The sequence below is a fragment of the Homalodisca vitripennis genome, chromosome 1 (genome assembly GCF_021130785.1).
Source record: "Homalodisca vitripennis isolate AUS2020 chromosome 1, UT_GWSS_2.1, whole genome shotgun sequence".
In the NCBI taxonomy this organism is placed as follows: Eukaryota; Metazoa; Arthropoda; class Insecta; order Hemiptera; family Cicadellidae; genus Homalodisca; species Homalodisca vitripennis.
The window spans coordinates 31,067,826-31,087,609 of NC_060207.1; the positions used below are offsets into that span (position 1 = coordinate 31,067,826).

The window sequence follows — 19,784 nt, forward strand, 5'->3', positions numbered from 1 at the left end:
GCAAGTACTGGAACTACATAGAGGAGACACAATCTAAAAACAGCGTATTGTGTTGAGAACCAGATATGGAAGGGCTTCTTGATCATGTTGCACCTGTCGATCGTTCCACTATACCAAAAGTAACTATGTGGCAATAAACAACACAAATACACTCTCGGGATAGACTCGCTAGTGTCTTTATTGAGATTCTATCGAAAGTATGACACTCGAGTAAGTTGTGATTACCTTCTCCATAGTAAATTTTCTTGCAATAAAAATTAATTTTATAACAATCATTTTATATTCTCAAAAACACAAATGTTATAATTTCTAGGAACATTTTTCTAAGGTTGTATAAATTGTTAAGAGAATAAAGTAATTATTGAGCGTTTAAGCACTCTTATTATATTTTATAGTATTGCTTCCAATTAGTTTATTATAATCAGTCAATGATACAAACACAGACTACATGATCTGTTTATAAATTTCAAAACCCAATTGTAAGTAAGAGTAATTTTTAATGCTCAAAGATATAGAATGTGATTTGACAACCTTCCACTATATTTCAATAGACGTTAAATAGATGTCCTTGATTTACCATCCTTTAATTATTAAAAAGAAACTTAATTAGAACTGGAAATATAACTAGCTATAAATGGACAATACAAGCAGCAGTGTTTTTTTTCTGGTAACGGTAACAATGTATCGGCACCTGTTAACTTTTGTTTCTTTATCAGGACCAGTTAAAGAGATAAAAGGGTCATTGCCAAAGCAAAAGTCGTAATAATTAGATAATTATGTAATTTACTAGTAGCCATTGTTTTCAATTGTGTAACACATTGTTGTTTAATGAACTTTGTAATCTTTTCAATTTTAATTCATAGCTCTGCAGAATGGTCTCTATTTTTATTGAATTTAATCGTACATACGTGACCTCTGGTTGGCTGCCAAGGTCGAGCTTTTAGGATAGTCAAGGTTTTGGAACCATAGTGTTTATCATAACTGACGTCACTAATCGCTGGGATTTGTGGGTATTTTTTACGGTTGGGCAATTGGTGTTCGGTAGGAAAATATTTGTGTTTTAAAATAATATTTTTAGTCACAGCCCACAACCCATAAAAATTAGAAAAAAATTATCATTCACGAGGGTTAAGAGAATGTAAGGAAGCATGGGGGTAAATATTAAAATCAGGCCCATAAAAAACTGTTAAAGATAAGGAAATACATTTCTACAGTGTAATGGTCGGAATACAATTTTTATTTTCAAAGAAAAATTATTTTGTATTTAAAACCATGTCATATTCATTTGTTATTATAGTATTTAATTTTTAAAATTATAATTCATTAACAACACATCACTTCCTGACTATAGCTTATGTACCTAATTAACAATATTCACACTTGCTTTCATTGCTTTTATTTTTGGCCGCTTACAAAAGTCCTGATTTTCAATTAAGAACAATACAAACTTTCCTATTTAAAATGCCGGTAAATCTTCGTGAGCCATAACATTTGTATATATTTTCTGTCTTCAGCGTTAACTAGTATCTGTAACTAGTTATCTGAAATCTCTGTGTGTTCCATTAATTATAAAAGTAAACTAACAAAACCCCCAATTGCGCCACCTTTATGTGGCCAGGTATTCATCGTTCATGATTGGTTCCGTCACTTCGGATACTAAAACATCTCTGAACCTTTCATTCTCTCTTTGAGGATCTTTGTTGATTGAAATTTTGTCTCCATTGAAGGTATAAATATCGTCAACGACGAGAAATGGAATCATATTATTCAAATTGGATCTTGAAACCAATACAATTTAACTATAGTAAATGACTCACGAGAATAACTGCTCATTATACTAGACCATAGTATAGAGTAGGTCTGACTAGATGAAAGGGATCTACACTTCATTGACTGCAGAAATGTAAATATCACTGATAGTCCAAACAAATAAGGTTCTTGCTTCAATGTGGATTGCTGCAAATATTTAAAAACTATTTCTCCTTCTAGCCAAACGCACGGATTTACACTATTTCATAGATCTGTGTAGCTTGCAATCTTTATAAATTCACAATATTCAAGTGCCTTCAGTTGTTTGTAGATTACAAAAAGACACATAACAATATATTTTTTAATAACCTGCAAAACATTTAAATTACACTTTAAATGAGCAAATTAGCTTTAAAACCGATTGAATTGATTTTCCTCAAAACCTGTTTTTTAATGGAAAACACTAAGGTTATCATTGGCCTTCAATAAATTCGATTCCAATTAAGTAACAAAATTGATAACAATTTTATTTCTGACCAGAGCATTGCTTTAATAGTTTATAGTTTAAATGCTAGCTGGCTGAATTAAATTCAGAACTTTAGCGGCAGCATTTTAAGTTCAATGTATGCGTCTGTAATTACTATTTGTTTGTAAGCACCTTTCATTGACTGTGAAAACAGAAAATACTTGGAAATAAGATTTTTAACTTACCCAAAAAAGTGTTATATAACTAATTAATATATTATATAATGCTTAATAGGATAAGATTAATTATCATGATCAAGTTTAAAGGTTTGTTTCTATTGACCTTTATGATAATCTCTGATTACCGCAACAATGTCAGTGTCTACTCGTTATCGGTTAATTGAAATTTTATATTACATGTGTATCTCTTTGTTGCCTTTCATCTTAACTTCCAACTCTTTACTCCCATTCCATCTATCATCAACATTTCTTCACTTTCAAATTTCTTACTTTACGTAGCAACGACTTTCTAGCGTGCTATTAAAAAAGTAAAACCCCATATTCGAAAAATAGACAAATTTGGGCAGAAATTCCATTATTGGTTGCTTTTAAAAATTAAAAGTCAACATATTTGTCGAGGTCGAAAACTGAAGCGCCTGTAAAACATACGAGTGCGAATTCGAATCGATGCTGTATTCATTGAGTTGGATTAGTGAATCGTTCAAGGGAAAACACGACATTGGCTGCACCAGATTTTGTATGTGTATAAGGCCGAGGCGGACGACCAAATACACAAGCGAAGACAATGACTAAGGTTTGACCTACTTACGAATTATTGCCTATGTATGAATGCATCTCGCCTTCTTTTCAAGTTGCCACACAACTTGCTTTAAACCATAAACTTCTCAGCAAAGGTCGAAAATACTCTCTTAACTGACGAACGATAAAACCAATTCCTCCTAACCGGTAGACCATAGTTATGAGTACATTCTACTTTACTAACTGCCTCGTCTCTGTGTACGAGGTGTCTTTGCGCAGGCAACACAAAGTTCGAGTTCACGATTGCAACACAACACGTGACGTCATCTCGCATCCTGTGTTGTAGACAAATAACTTATGCTTACATACTTTCCGCTTGGAAAAGACATTTCGTGGCATTCGACATGGGCACGTCGTAAACAGAAACTTGTAAATAATCTTGTCCCAGCCTGTGCGAAAGCACCGTCAATTGGGGCCAATTGGGAATGATAAGGCATTAAAGAATCAGTCAAACCAAAGCGATTTAAATTACTGTAATTATAAAATAATTCTAACCAGGTATATATTACATACTTTGTTATTAAACATCATAATTCCACTTAACATCATAAATAGACTGCACACTGATCAATCCAATGTAAATCTAAAGCCTCTAACTAGTCATAATCCCATTAGTGATAATCCCATATAAGAATGTAAGCACTCTTGTCTGAACTGATTTTCTAACTAATCATCTCATAAATATATATTTTGATATGTAAACTTTACATCAATAAATAACCCGTGTGTTAGCTCGTAGTTACGGAGTTTTGGTAAGTTTTAACTAACCCGACTACAAATGCTGTAACTTCTCAAGATTAAACTGGTTCTACTAGTTAGAGTACAAATACGAGTCTTCAAATACCTTAAAACAGGCATCTCTGTATAATTATAAAAGATCCAAAGTTCTCATTAAATCAATCATAAAAAATTTACAACTTCTCAGTACCTTAGAAAGTTGTAGTATGGCACATGTATACCTCATAACTTAAATATTAAACCTAAAGCATTTACATAGAGTTCAAACATCCATCGGGCTTGAAATGGAATTGCAACCCCTAGAATGACTATATTTTTTACATCTTCTCGATGTTCTAGAACTTATTTTGTTTTCCAATATCTCGTTGTCCTAGAAGGATGGAATTACTCAAACAGGTCTCGTATGTTATTAAAAGACAATTAAAATATTCTTCATGAAGAACAACCACATTTAGGGGGTGCAATGCTTAAAATAACGATATTTTTGTTTTACAACTTCCCAATGTCCTAGAAAAATAATATTCAACACACACGTGCCTCATGACTAACAAAGAAAATCAATTTTGTTTTCACGAAAATCTATTACTTATGTGGGTTTAAAAGTGATTGCAAGCCCTACAAAAATATTTTTATCAACTTCCTGATGTCCTTGATGTGAAATTTGACACATTAAGTACCTTATGACTTAAATGGAATATTAGAAGCATTTTAATGAAGATCAACCGCCCATAGGAGTTGAAATACGGTTGCAACCCTAAAAGAACTATATTTTTACTTTCCAGCTTACCAACGTCCTAGATGAATGAAATTTCCCATACACGAATCATATGCTTTCAGACAAAGTAAAGATTTATTATGCAGATCAACCACCCATATTGAGAATAACTAAACTTTTGTTTTTCAACTTCCTGACGGCCTAGATCATAACATTTAAAATACACGTGGCTTGTGTTCTCAACAAACGACATAAAGATTGAACTGCCCGCTGTCCTAAAGGGGTGAAATTTGACACACATTTAATATGGCTAAATACATTACCAGTATCGGATATAAATAACATTGGCTAGAATGGTTTTGCACTGAATGAGACTTCTTAGACCTATGTCTTTATATATATATATATAATATATATATATATATATATATATATATATATATAAATACATTACCAGTATCGGATATAAATAACATTGGCTAGAATGGTTTTGCACTGAATGAGACTTCTTAGACCTATGTCTTTATATATATATATATATATATATATATATATATATATATATATATATATAAATACATTACCAGTATCGGATATAAATAACATTGGCTAGAATGGTTTTGCACTGAATGAGACTTCTTAGACCTATGTCTTTATATATATATATATATATATATATATATATATATATATATATATATATATATATATATATATATATATAAATACATATACCAGTATCGGATATAAATAACATTGGCTAGAATGGTTTTGCACTGAATGAGACTTCTTAGACCTATGTCTTTATATATATATATATATATATATATATATATATATAAATACATTACCAGTATCGGATATAAATAACATTGGCTAGAATGGTTTTGCACTGAATGAGACTTCTTAGACCTATGTCTTTATATATATATATATATATATATATATATATATATAAATACATTACCAGTATCGGATATAAATAACATTGGCTAGAATGGTTTTGCACTGAATGAGACTTCTTAGACCTATGTCTTTATATATATATATATATATATATATATATATATATATATATATATATATATATATATATATATAAATACATTACCAGTATCGGATATAAATAACATTGGCTAGAATGGTTTTGCACTGAATGAGACTTCTTAGACCTATGTCTTTATATATATATATATATATATATATATATATATATATATATATATATATATATATATAAATACATTACCAGTATCGGATATAAATAACATTGGCTAGAATGGTTTTGCACTGAATGAGACTTCTTAGACCTATGTCTTTATATATATATATATATATATATATATAAATACATTACCAGTATCGGATATAAATAACATTGGCTAGAATGGTTTTTGCACTGAATGAGACTTCTTAGACCTATGTCTTTATATATATATATATATATATATATATATATATATATATATATATATATATATATAAATACATTACCAGTATCGGATATAAATAACATTGGCTAGAATGGTTTTGCACTGAATGAGACTTCTTAGACCTATGTCTTTATATATATATATATATATATATATATATATATATATATATATATATATATATATATATAAATACATTACCAGTATCGGATATAAATAACATTGGCTAGAATGGTTTTGCACTGAATGAGACTTCTTAGACCTATGTCTTTATATATATATATATATATATATATATATATATATATATATAAATACATTACCAGTATCGGATATAAATAACATTGGCTAGAATGGTTTTGCACTGAATGAGACTTCTTAGACCTATGTCTTTATATATATATACATATATATATATATATATATATATATGTATATATTATATATTATATTAACAGAATAATAATGAAAACGCTACTATGGTACCAGAATTTTCTAAGATTGGAAGTAAATTGCAATAACCGGTAATGGACCAGTTGACCAAAGCAAACTTTCCAGACATATTTATGTATATATTTATATACATTTTCTTATTTTATGAGTATGTATATATTTTCTTTATCGACGTAAAGATGCAGACCTTTATGATACCTCGGATATACCTTAGACCGAAAGTTGTCGCTTCTTCAACAAAGTTTTTCAGACCAACCATATACATATTTTCTTGATCGGGAGAAAAAAGCAAATGCTACTCTGGCACCATAGTTACTTTAAAAATGAAGTAGATTATTATGAATGGAAGTAAACATTTTTGACCGAAGAAGGCTCTTCAGACTTATATGTGTATTTATTTTCTTGACTGGTGCAACAGTAAAACCGCTTTTACGGCGAGCGGTTTTATAACAATGTATAGTAGATTACAATAGCCGGAAGTAAACGGAATTGAACTTTTCACACCCACGTATGTGTATATTTTCTTCATCCAATGCAAATCCTACTGTGGCATCAAGAATAACATAGACAGGAAATAGATTACAAAGGACAAAAATACAAATGTTTATGCTAAATTAGACTTCTTCCTCACACCAAGTATGCATATAAGTTTTTAGTCTTGGCAACAAGGCAACGTCTACTACGACATGTGAGATGTAAATATTCATTCGAATAAAAAATTATTCTTCACGCGTTAAACCTGAAATAAGATTTATCTTTTGACCATCTTAACATGGAAAACTGAAATACATGTCTACTTCCGATTTAAAATTATCATAGGACTCCATATTAAGCATTCTCATTAAGATTACGATTACTACGGACAACATTTCTCTATTTTGGCCTAAAATATTTATTGAAATTGTTGGAGTTATTAATTAAAATATTATGGAATGGTGTAGAGAGCTTAGTGTTTTTTATTGACACTCATAAAGAACGTTTCACTCTCCGACTTCAGGGCCCCAAAACATTGCTCTCTAAACTTAAAGCCCAATTATTCCGAAATTGATCAGGAGGATTGAATATCTTCTGATGATCATCATTTATTTTCAGGTCTGTTTATTATGGAACATAAAAATATATATGCCGAAGATGTACTTTTTATTCGATAGAAAACGCGTGTAAAAACCACGGATAAATAGTAGTTTTTATATACATTTTTACACAAAATTTAACGGAAGTTGTAAACAAGACATCATAGTTTTGATATGATTAACTACAAGGACAGGCATACATGTGTCACGTAACGGGCTTCGCAAAACGTGTAGGCTATGGGCGTTATCTCTACGACAGCCTAGTGGGATATCATTGTTCATCCCATTCCCCGAACCACTGTCTAGCCCTAACTATATCTGTAAGAGCCACTAAACCCACAAAATCACTTTGCATAACTTTTTGTATTAGTTTATCTGCATTTTCCAGATTTAATGCTAATTAATTATAAATGTTAATGAATATATACAGGAAAATACTTTCTCAAATTACTTTAACAAATGTTCATCAATCAACAATTTATTAAAACTTCAAAAATAAAATTGGCATTCAATAAAATAATCTTTATATAGTTATGAATATTTAGATTTAATCACCAATTGCTTACAGGACCACTTGTCTTGTCAAAGTTTTCTCAAGAAAAGGTTTTGTTGTTTAAAATAAAATTAATTTAATTTAACTTTTTGACTCAAAATTAAAGTCGAACTAAAAATTGAACTTTATAACTAAATTCAAATAAAATATGACTTTTTAATTAAATTCAAAATAAAATGTACTTTTTATGTATTATAAGTAAAGCTATATAAAACTGAGCTAAAAATTTGGTGAAAACTTCTTCGTACCACGTGTGTCACTTCCTGTTACTGTTGGCACAGATACAAAGTGAAAACTGTAATTAAACTATATTCCTCCAAAAATTATTTACTATAAACTTGAAATTTTGATGTTTTAAATTTATTCTGATTGTTGAATATTAAATTTCTAGTGCAAGTTCTTTAACTAATTAGTATTAAAGATGAAATCTTTACTGGAACAAATCTTGCTACAATTTGTACTAACTAATACTAACTAATATTGCGTTAATAATGGAGTACACTCCGATTCCTTATTAATTCTTTAGTATGAAAATAATATAATATTCCCTGTAAAAGAGAGCTAACATTAGTTGACAACAATTTTCTCATACAGAAATCGTAATTCGACTATACCAATTATATTTACGCAAAATCCTTCGCAGAATGAGTTTGGAAAACGGGCCTTTCCACTAATATAATCTTATGAACAATAAAACAACACGTCAAGGTTCGTGGGTTGGATATTTTATACCGCCCCCTTCCCTAACCAAAACTACCTCATCACCGACACCCTTCATTGGCCTTCAACTCACAAGGCAATCACAAGGCCAGAGAAATGAATTGTCAACTGTTTATTTATTTATTTCAACGGTCAACACCAATTTACATTTAACATACCCACTTATATCGTAACATTCCATTCCAAGTGGCAGAAGAGAAATGGAATACATTTAAGTATTAACAGTGAGTGCAAACACATCCTAAATTAAACAATATCTTTGTAACAAATTATAAACTAAATAACAATAATTACAACAATAAAAAAACTATGCAAATGATACCAAGAAACGAGAATAAATAAATCAGTTGTAACAGGAACAATTAACAATGTATAACAAAATAACATCGTAACAGTGGCAAGAGCTATAAAAAAGTAATAACAGCAAGCAAAAAGGTGTAGTAACAATAGAATGGTCATGAATGACTGTACAGATGTATGTGCTTGTGTTCAACCCTTATTGTAACTAGTTATCGCTGTAGACTTCCAGATAATCAGCTGTTTTTCTGTAACAACACTACATTCGCGAACGCTTTCTTGAGAAATTACATTTTTAATTTTACGTATGTTTTGACGCGTCTACTTCCATTGCTAAACAAATCTACTTACATTCCAAAATACTTTCCTACATATTTCCTCCCATAATTAATTATTTGTTAAATTGTAATTTGCCTACGTAGCAAATGCTACAACAGCCACAACGTACTAAAATTTATCTGTAATCATGGACAGATGTGTAGTCATTGAATTTATCTTGCCTATTTATAAGTGGTTGTTAAATTACAGGCCTATAGCTCAGTTTGTTCTCGAAATATTCCCCTGAGTGACAGCGTTCGCTAACGCTAAGCCCAATCCCATGGACGGATATTCATCATCATCTAACTCTATCTTGGTTCTGTAGAAAAAAAGATTCATGCAATATTTCAAGTATATAGCACATTTCAATGTCGAGATATAATGCAGAAAACAGACAGATCACTGCACGGATAGTCTCTTTTGCAAACCCATTCGGCAACAGCAACAAATTCAAATTCCAAATCTATCTCAATCCGTTCTCGAGATATAATGCAGAAAACAGACAGATCACTGCACGGATAGTCTCTTTTGCAAGCCCATTCGGCAACAGCAACAAATTCAAATTTCCAAATCTATCTCAATCCGTTCTAGAGATATAATGCAGAAAACAGACAGATCACTGCACGGATAGTCTCTTTTGCAAGCCCATTCGGCAACAGCAACAAATTCAAATTCCAAATCTATCTCAATCCGTTCTCGAGATATAATGCAGAAAACAGACAGATCACTGCACGGATAGTCTCTTTTGCAAGCCCATTCGGCAACAGCAACAAATTCAAATTTCCAAATCTATCTCAATCCGTTCTAGAGATATAATGCAGAAAACAGACAGATCACTGCACGGATAGTCTCTTTTGCAAGCCCATTCGGCAACAGCAACAAATTCAAATTCCAAATCTATCTCAATCCGTTCTCGAGATATAATGCAGAAAACAGACAGATCACTGCACGGATAGTCTCTTTTGCAAGCCCATTCGGCAACAGCAACAAATTCAAATTCCAAATCTATCTCAATCCGTTCTCGAGATATAATGCAGAAAACAGACAGATCAATGCACGGACAGTCCCTTTTGCAAGCCCATTCGGTAACAGCAACAAATTCAAATTTCAAACCTATCTCAATCCGTTCTCGAGATATCTTTGAAGAATGAGGCTTGGATAACCCTCAGCCACATTCCCTGGAGGGACATATTATCTACCCATCGAACTCAATTTTACCTATATAAAATATAGCTTAATATACAATCTAAAATCTGTAGGTCAATTAGTTCTCGAGATATCGCGTGAACAGACAGTCAGACAGGCAGAAGTGAAATTTTCCAGCCCCTCGAGTGATAGGCTACGCTAACGCCCAGCCAATTAAACCTCACCGCCCCAGGCAGACTCAAGCAACTTTCTTGCATAACCTGTTGACGGTTATCTAACGCGGACTTGTCAAAAGCGAGAAGAACCTGCCAAATGTGCAGAGTATAAAAAGAAGTTCCGGGATGGGTTATTAATTTTGTAATTTTTTAACTTATGTATAGAAGGGACATTCTGCACCTACATATAAAACAGAAAAATCTACTCCTTTGTACCAATTGTGACTGTAAAAGCTTTCAAGAATATGTGCCAAGAAAAGTTGGCTCGTTTAGTATCTTAAAGTAAATATGGGATTAATTTGTGTATCATATTATATGCCTTTATGAAAAATGAATAATGTATTTAAAACATTAAATTGAATGACTCTAAAATCTTCCTTTTTTTTAAATTTGTGGATAGCTAAAATAAAAACAAAAGAAAACTTATATTTTTACATGCAGCTCACAAGAGATTGGTCCAAAGATTTTTTTTGCAATAAACATTTACAATCTTGAGTCCCAACAAATTACAGATAATTTATAGTTGGGTTCCCATCTTTACCATACACAACATCCTATATAAATATGTCCTAATTAACAAAAAGAAAAACGTTGAAACGCGCTTTTCGCGTCGGTGCTTTCAGCCATTACCAATGGAATGCACAACCAGACAACATATAAAGTAATAGCAGAAATATATTGCTTGAAGTAAACCATTGTATAATATACATGATCAACATATGCTATATCCACGACCATCTACAACTAATCCCATTGAAATGTATTACAATATGTCAACAATAGTTAAATAAAATATATCAATAAATTTATCTGCAACATACGCACACGCGCGCGCACGCACACACACACACACACACACACACACACACACACACACACACACACACACACACACACACACACACACACACACACACACTTACTGATATATTGAGACCAAAACGTAGGGTAGCGTAATCTCGAGTAGAGCGTTCTAAAAATAATATATCCTACGTTTTAGTACCAAAACAGAAGCAATTCATGTTCTTAGAAACCCCAAATTAATATGGGTTTTACCAAACATGTAACTGATATACATTTACTGTAAGCTTAGTTACGTCTAATGGAAGAATCCAATAAGATTCTTGCGTTTCTTTCTCTCCTATTACTATTCCTTTTCCCTCCTTCTTTTTATTTTGACACGATTTCGTAAAAGCAAACAATATGTTTTATAGCAATGACATTATTTTATTTATAACGTCATTACCTTCTAATCATGATATTTAACACTAACAGGCATTTCACTCACTATATTACGTGAGTTGCCTGACAGCAGTCTACAGAATTTGTTTGGGTATGGTGACATACATCATGTTTTATTTTACATTTAGGGTTTTTACATAAACTTTCACCGTGTGGGACGTCCATAAGAGGAGATGCGACTTCAATGGTACGAAAAGTTTCACTGTTATAAAACTGTATAATAATGAAAAATAGTGAAAGTTTAGTCTTGGAGGGATGACTTGACTATTTGTAGTTAATAGTTAACGTATTATACAGTACGTAAGTACAAAAATTAGGGTCACATACTCCTTTCACGGTAATTTAATAAATAGAGTAAAAATAATTGTAAAAAATAGTTGTTGTGAAAGATTTGTTTATAAAAATCTGTTTAAATTAAATATTTTAGATACCACTTGTTTGATTGCATTAATAATATGAACAAAAACTCAACGAAATTATCAAAACTATTTTAGTACCTAATCATCTACTAACTACTACAGGTTAGTATAGTATAAAAATACTAAAATAATGTCACTATCACCGTTATCCTTCTAAAGTCTAATATGAATTGATGGATAAAACACCAAACTATCAATGAACTGTCAGACAGAGCTTTGTTCACCGATGTACTTTAAGCGTATTCAGTATCGATCCAGAGTAGGCTATAATGTGTGTGCGTGCGTCACGGTTACAGGTAGGCGGGAGAGCACAGTCAGCTGTTCCACTCCTATCAGTAGTTCCCCCCTGCGCCACCACCGCGCCACTGCTGCCGCGGTACGCACAGCTGTGTTTGTCCGTTGGTCCGTGGCGTCTTGTTTGGCGCGGTGGCGGTTGAGGTGTTGTTTACAGTTGACACCGATAGTTTAGTGATAACGACTCGTGTCTCTCGACTACAGTCGCGCGTGCGTGCGGGTCCTGTACGTGTTTAGTGCGATCACTAACTAGTCTCTATTAGTGATAACGAGGAGATGTAAGGTGCTGCACGAATTGTGGATTGGATGTGAAGTGACCGGAGTGTCTGCGCTCAGTTCGAATTGTGTTTTTATTGTATTTCACCAAGTGTGTATTTAGAGTAAGCGATCAATAAGAGTTCAAAATACTATCCTCTGTGACTAAAGGGAAAGGTCATTAAACGCTTTGCGTGTACGCTAATACTGTAACAACATATAACTTTCAACGTTCAGTTGTTTACTGGATTGGAAAAGTAAATTAGTAGCCTGCAGTAGAGGTATTCTTGAATAGACTACATATTACGTATAATGAATAACTATATTTCAATATTTCATTATAAAAAATTAAACTTTGACTGTTGCAGAGTTTAACACTTCGTTAGCCAGCAGTAGCAGATTATTACTAAACAGTATACTTAACCTTACTACAGTGTATATATTGTAATGCTCAGTATTCAAAAGTATATTGGGTAATTCTAAGCAATATATGGGTCAACCTCGATTTTTCTCATATTACAATATAATGTTCCAATAGTCAATTAGAAAAGGAAATTACTAGAATTTCTTGCCGGAAAGCAGTTATAGGGAGCAGGCAACTCATATTACAATATAATGTTTCAATAGTCAATTAGAAAAGGAAATGACTAGAATTTCTTGCTGGAAAGCAGTTATAGGGAGCAGGCAACCGCGAGAATTACCTATTAGTGATCAGGGGCACTGACGTGATCTGGGCTTCAAATTTGGAACTACTCGAGTTAATTTTTTTTCTAAAAGAGCAAGCAGCGCGAAGCGCTGCGCAGCGGGCAAGCATCGTGCGTGATCTTCGTCTATACTGAATTGATTCAGGCCAAAGGAATGACACAGATTCCTTTACCAGATTTTTAGTGAGATTTTGTATTGGGCGGATTATATTGGTTTACTTTGCTTTCCAGCATGTAATTATGTGTTTAAAATTGTTTTACATACATTACCTACATTATATTGTAATATGTAATAAAAATTTATCAGAAATTTTTAATAAAAAAAAGGATCACGCACGATGCCTGCCCGCTGCGCAGCGCTTCGCGCTGCTTGCTCTTTTAGAAAAAAAATTAACTCGAGTAGTTCCAAATTTGAAGCCCAGATCACGTCAGTGCCCCTGATCACTAATAGGTAACTCTAAGCAATATATGACCGTCTGGCGGTTGCCTGCTCCCTATAACTGCTTTCCGGCAAGAAATTCTACTCATTTCCTTTTCTAATTGACTATTGGAACATTATATTGTAATATGAGAAAAATCGAGGTTGACCCATATATTGCTTAGAATTACCGTATATTGTACACAGAAACACATTCACTACCACAGTTCAACAGTAGTATAGTAAGCACACTATTAAACTTTCAGCAGTTACTACTGTTATATTTGGTAGTAAAAATGTTGACCATAATTTGGTTGCGTCGTGTCTTAATATCTTGTGGTAGTTATACAATTAAACAGAGACTTGATATTGTTTCTATAGACTGTGAATGTTCAACAATATATTATTAATTCTCTTGCCTGCGCTTAACAGAACTTAAAATCCGCCGAATTGATCCTAAATGGATATTCCATAACATATCAAGCCATATAATAACTAAGTTATTTGTATGCTGCAATAAATTTATAACATAATCAATGCTTCCCCTTTTAATAATTGTCGGATGCTAACTTGCTTCTTAGAAGGCTGAAAGAGTCAGTAAGCATGTGTAATCTATTTTGTCTATGATCCAGTTTATCACAGATTTACTATAGAAGTCCTGCGATGAGTCAAGATGTTATCATAACTGTAAGGATGCGATAAGTTATCTATCTAAGGTATGTCTTGAGTCAACACCCCATAGCCCGTCACAGACTCATATTATAGAAATATTCCGTGGAGACAAAACAATGAAGAAATAACATTATTCAACATAGAATTTCAACAATCACAATGTGTGGTTTTTGTTTGTTGGACAAAATAAAACATATTTTTGTACCTGTGTTAGTATAGTTTAAAATGTGGAAATAAAAATAAAGTTACAATCAAATTTGCTTCAACATAGCGGATACAAATAATCTGTATAAAGATTGTATTTGGGTTGTGTTTTTCATCTAAGGTTTATTATTGTTTGCTATTAGTAAAATATTATCATACATAGCGCACAATTCATATATTAAATTCATAAATCATAAATTTATAAAATCATAATTAAAATGTCAAAATTGTGGGTTTATTATGTATTATTTCTCATCTATTTCAATTTACCTATAATCAAGTTTTTAGTTGAAGTTTAGTTTTCTACCGTACAATCTTGATTTAAGCTGTTTTTAATTTATCGCAAAGACCAAACTATTCTGCGATTTAAATTGAATTTAAAGAATTTTAATTGGTCGGAAAAACTAATGACATTTCCTGATGTAATTTCTGAAATTGTATCAATTTAAAAGTGAAATAATTCTATGCTATTTGCCTACCTATTTAATGTACACGCTGACAAACCTACACCTACACGTTTAACAAATGGGCTATTATTTATATCTTTTGTTCTTACTGTATTGGTAATAAGTATTTTGTCTAACAATACTGTTAGTTTCTGAACATACGAGTACAGTGCAACTAGCCTTAAGCTAAAAAATGTTATAAAACGGCTATAGCTTTCCTCCTTAATAAACTACTTCATTTTCTTCTTTATATCTCATTACATCGTTTCGACATACTCGGGCCTATTAATATAAACCACATTTATAAAATTACGTGTTAAAATATTTTGGGAAATATAATACACTACCTTAGAGAGTTTTAGAGTATTGGTGGATTTCTTTGGAACACATGATATGTTTTATTTCATACTATTTACTGTGCTGTATGTAATCCATTTAAAATATTTCATGCTATTTTAAACGTGTAACTTTTATTCGCCAAATAGACCTAATGGGAAGTTTATTGATAAATGTATAACATACATTACACACGCTTATTTTCACGTTTCGCCTTATTTTTAAAGCGAATTAATAGGTTTCACAACTTACTGGGCTGGAAAATGGAGGAGAGCAGAAAGTGCAATAAAAATGACACCAAATCTTGTGAAGCTACATACATTCTTTGATCAAAAACCATTAAATAGATTTCACTTACCATATGTACATACTTTACAATCTGTATTTTAAAAATGTTACATGTTTAGGGGATGTGCGCGTTATGAGAAACTTCCACTTTCACACATTCTAAAAGTGATATCGGCCAAAGGGAGATTTTGGAAGATCTCAAAACTTTTGATATCACAGTTTTGTAACTGCCCTACAAATTTATTTCACGACTTTAGTTTATTGCTACTTAAAGCAACAAATAATACTACTCTTCAAGGAAACATAGTTTTTCAATTATGGCTATTGGTTGGTAATCGCTGGTAGCCGGTTGGTACCTAAGAGGGTTTACAAGATATAGCACTATTTCCATAAGTGTTTTGAATCTCCAACATCATTTCCATCATTTCATAAAGTAAGAAGAGTGTTTGATGACTTATGATTAACTATAGACAAGATGAATGTCGGTTTACTAAATATTATCGCTTACAAATAGCTCATGAATGAATATCACATAATATGAGTGTTTATTCCAAGAGAAGAGATGAAATTTGTATTTTACAAACTCAAAATTTGATAGTTCGTAAAAACGATTATCTCTTGTTATTAAAGTTTTTTCAAATACTAGATTCAGTTATGTTCGGTTTTACTTGCTGCTGGGATATGTAAATCGAATGTCAGGGGATAGGTAAATTGTGTGAAATAAAGGGAGAACTAGGTAGGTATAAACAAGCAAACTCATAGATTAGCGGGGAACACTATCCTCCACAACAACTGGGCTAAACAGAGGAAACTTCCACCAGGGGATAATGTTTAACGTCGCAACATCACTAGCTAGGCTCGTCAATGAATTCTCTGTGGAGCAATACAAATGTTCTTCTTCTTCTCCATTCTCAGGGTTTAGGCTGGATCTTGCTCAGTCTTCAAGGTTTAGGTTTCTTTCCACCTTTTCCTAGGTCCTCCTACATTTCGTCGGCCTTCTGGATTGCAGTGTAAAATTGGTATGGATATTCTTTCAAGTGGCATTACTAAGAATGTTAAGGAGAACAACAGAAAAGAGTTGCATTCTCGCACAGTTTTTTTTTTTTTTTTTTTTTTTTTTTTTTTTTTTTTTTTTTTTTTTTTTTTTTTTTTTTTTTTTTTTTTTTTAGTAAAAATCACATAGAAGTTACAAAAAGTGTTTTTTTGTCAGTACCAACAAAACCAATAAGAAGTTTCTTCTGAGTCGGTACGTTGTGAACTTCCCTCGGTTTCTACACAAATGTCCAACTAATATGGAAAATTCAGAGATAAACCAAAATCTTGATCCGCTACAACAAATTTCCAGCTGTTTTAGTCATGTAACTTATCAGTGATAATAGTCAACAACCATAATAACACAATATACATTACACACGCAACAAAAAAAAAAAGTTGTAGTCTCATCACGAGGCCAGTTTACTTGAAATATTCAAGTGAAGTATCTGAATTCTTCATTGACACGTCAGTCACTTTATCGGTTATTCCATATATTGCCACCACCTGAGCGTAAACACTTGAAATATTCCTAACTAAGATTAAAATTATGAACGGAAATTTAAGATTAAATCCTCAATGAACCAGATGAGATAATGGGATTTGCCAGTTATAAGAGTTTCCGTACCAGAAAAACCACTATTATCAAACTCATTGAACCGAGAATTAATCTTCATAACCGAACAAAGTAATATATATAGCTACTTTTCGTATTTTAATACTATTTTTTGGAGTATTCGGTGGCATATTAATTTTATGTAGGTCGTGGTAGTGAAAATGTTACACACTAATATGTGTATTCACTGTTTAAATTTAGTAATGTATATGCTAGTTATTTATTTTACTTATTACGTAGTCTGTTCAAGAATATATTTACTGCAACTATACTAATTTATTTTAATTTCCAATTAAATAATAGCATAGTTATAATTAGTAATTGAAGGATAAATATCTATAAGTTGATATAATGTACAGTAGTGTTTACGTAAGATTCCAACAAACAGACTCTAAAAGTACGGATGCAGAAAATTACATTTCTTGTTTTCTTCAAGTAAACAACATTCATAAATAACCTAAACTTGGGTAATTTCATAGCAAAAATAACTTTTTTTATTTCAAATCGTGTTTTAAACAATAAGTATTAAACAGGTATGTGGTACTCATTGCCCAGTAAAATCTCTAAAAATGAGGCCTCACTAAGGTATTAAGGTATTATCAACCAAAATAGTTTTTTGACACTAAACACGTTATGAACTAAGGTATCATTAACATGAATGATACAAAGAGAAAAGGGCGCTGTCGCATCGTTGAGACTGATTCACCGTATCAGTTGATTATCGTATTATAATTATCACATAATACGATAATAAAACCGCAATAAACTAAATTCAAGTACCTTAGATGAAATCAGTCATTATGTTTAAACAAAGCACACAACACTAAACCAAATTTCGTATTTAAGTTAGAACGCGAGTTTAAACATTTTTACCATTGATGGATCTTAGCTTGGACTACTGACAAGATATTTCTCAAGAATTTGAAATCAAACATATTTGAAACACCAAAAGCACAACAATAAAATAGATAAGCACATGCCATAGACACTGAGATCACATGTATGTCGTTTTATTGTAATAAGTGGTAACAAATTCATTGTTTGAAACCTGAACAATAGTCTGACTCACAACAACATTAAATTATCGTCTACGTGAAAAATAAGTCAATCACACATTGTTTCTATGAAATTAATAATGCAATAGATATATAACTTGTGTTTGGAGAATAGAAAACCAACCGTACTGTGTGTAGAATTTCAGGAGTCAACTGATCTTACAAAACTACAACTTAAAATTATTTGTTTTGTATTGCTGAAACAAAACCGTACTGCAAGGTGATTTTATACTGAAACATTTTGCTATAGATACCAATTAAACATCACTGCTATTAATACAATAACGTTGCTGATCACAAATAGGAATATTACGGACAAACTAGTATTTAAAATTCTGAAAAACATTGTGTTAAATTACCTGAACCTCGTTACTTGTCAGAAAGCAGAATGTAAGAACGTATAAAATTCAACGAATCTTCTAATTGTCACATTTAAAAACAGGGCGTACTGTCAACTAAGATACAGAGCACGTTTACCAACAAAGTTAACACTTTTTCTCTCAGGGACTGGGTCCGTGTTCCTCAATTTTAAGCTAGAAGGTCCGCGCCGCAACAAAATCTACAAGAAAAATTCCCATTATTTATACAACTACAAAACATGAATAAGATCACTGTATCAAACCCAGATTACTTCTACGAATCCCTCAAGATGGTATGCGATGTGTAGTATTACTAAAACGTGCCATACCATACATTCTATAAAGCGGAGATGAGCACGTTCCTGCATGCAAATTGGAGTTGAGTTTATCGGTCTCATTAGACTTCCTTAGACATGTACAGAGTGTGAAGAGTTTCAATTGTAACCAGTAATTGTGGCACAACTGCAGTAAACCGTCTCCCTCCATTAAATAAAGTTGTTACAGGCAGAACGGCTTCCATTGTCATAGACTTATCTCGTGTGTGTTGGCACGTTCGCTGGCTCCACGAGTTGCGACGATGGCTCATGACTCAGCCGACTGACCTTGGGGAACAAATTACCGATATCACCAGGGGAAGATAACCCGCGAATTACAAACGTGTGCCTGAAGTCGTGATCACTACTAGACCGTGATTGCTGCAAATTACATCCATTCATACTGGGAATAAAAGTTATTTAGTTTACAAATAAC

General features: G+C 32.2%; 1 protein-coding gene across 1 annotated transcript in view; it reads left to right on the forward strand.

The window, feature by feature from the left end:
- The first annotated feature begins 12,760 nt into the window (after nucleotides 1-12,760).
- Nucleotides 12,761-19,784, forward strand: part of LOC124359270 (rhophilin-2-B) — a 169,998-nt gene continuing 162,974 nt past the window's right edge. The window contains 1 exon segment of the mRNA XM_046811890.1: nucleotides 12,761-13,016. The gene's annotated coding sequence lies outside the window, so the exon portion shown is untranslated.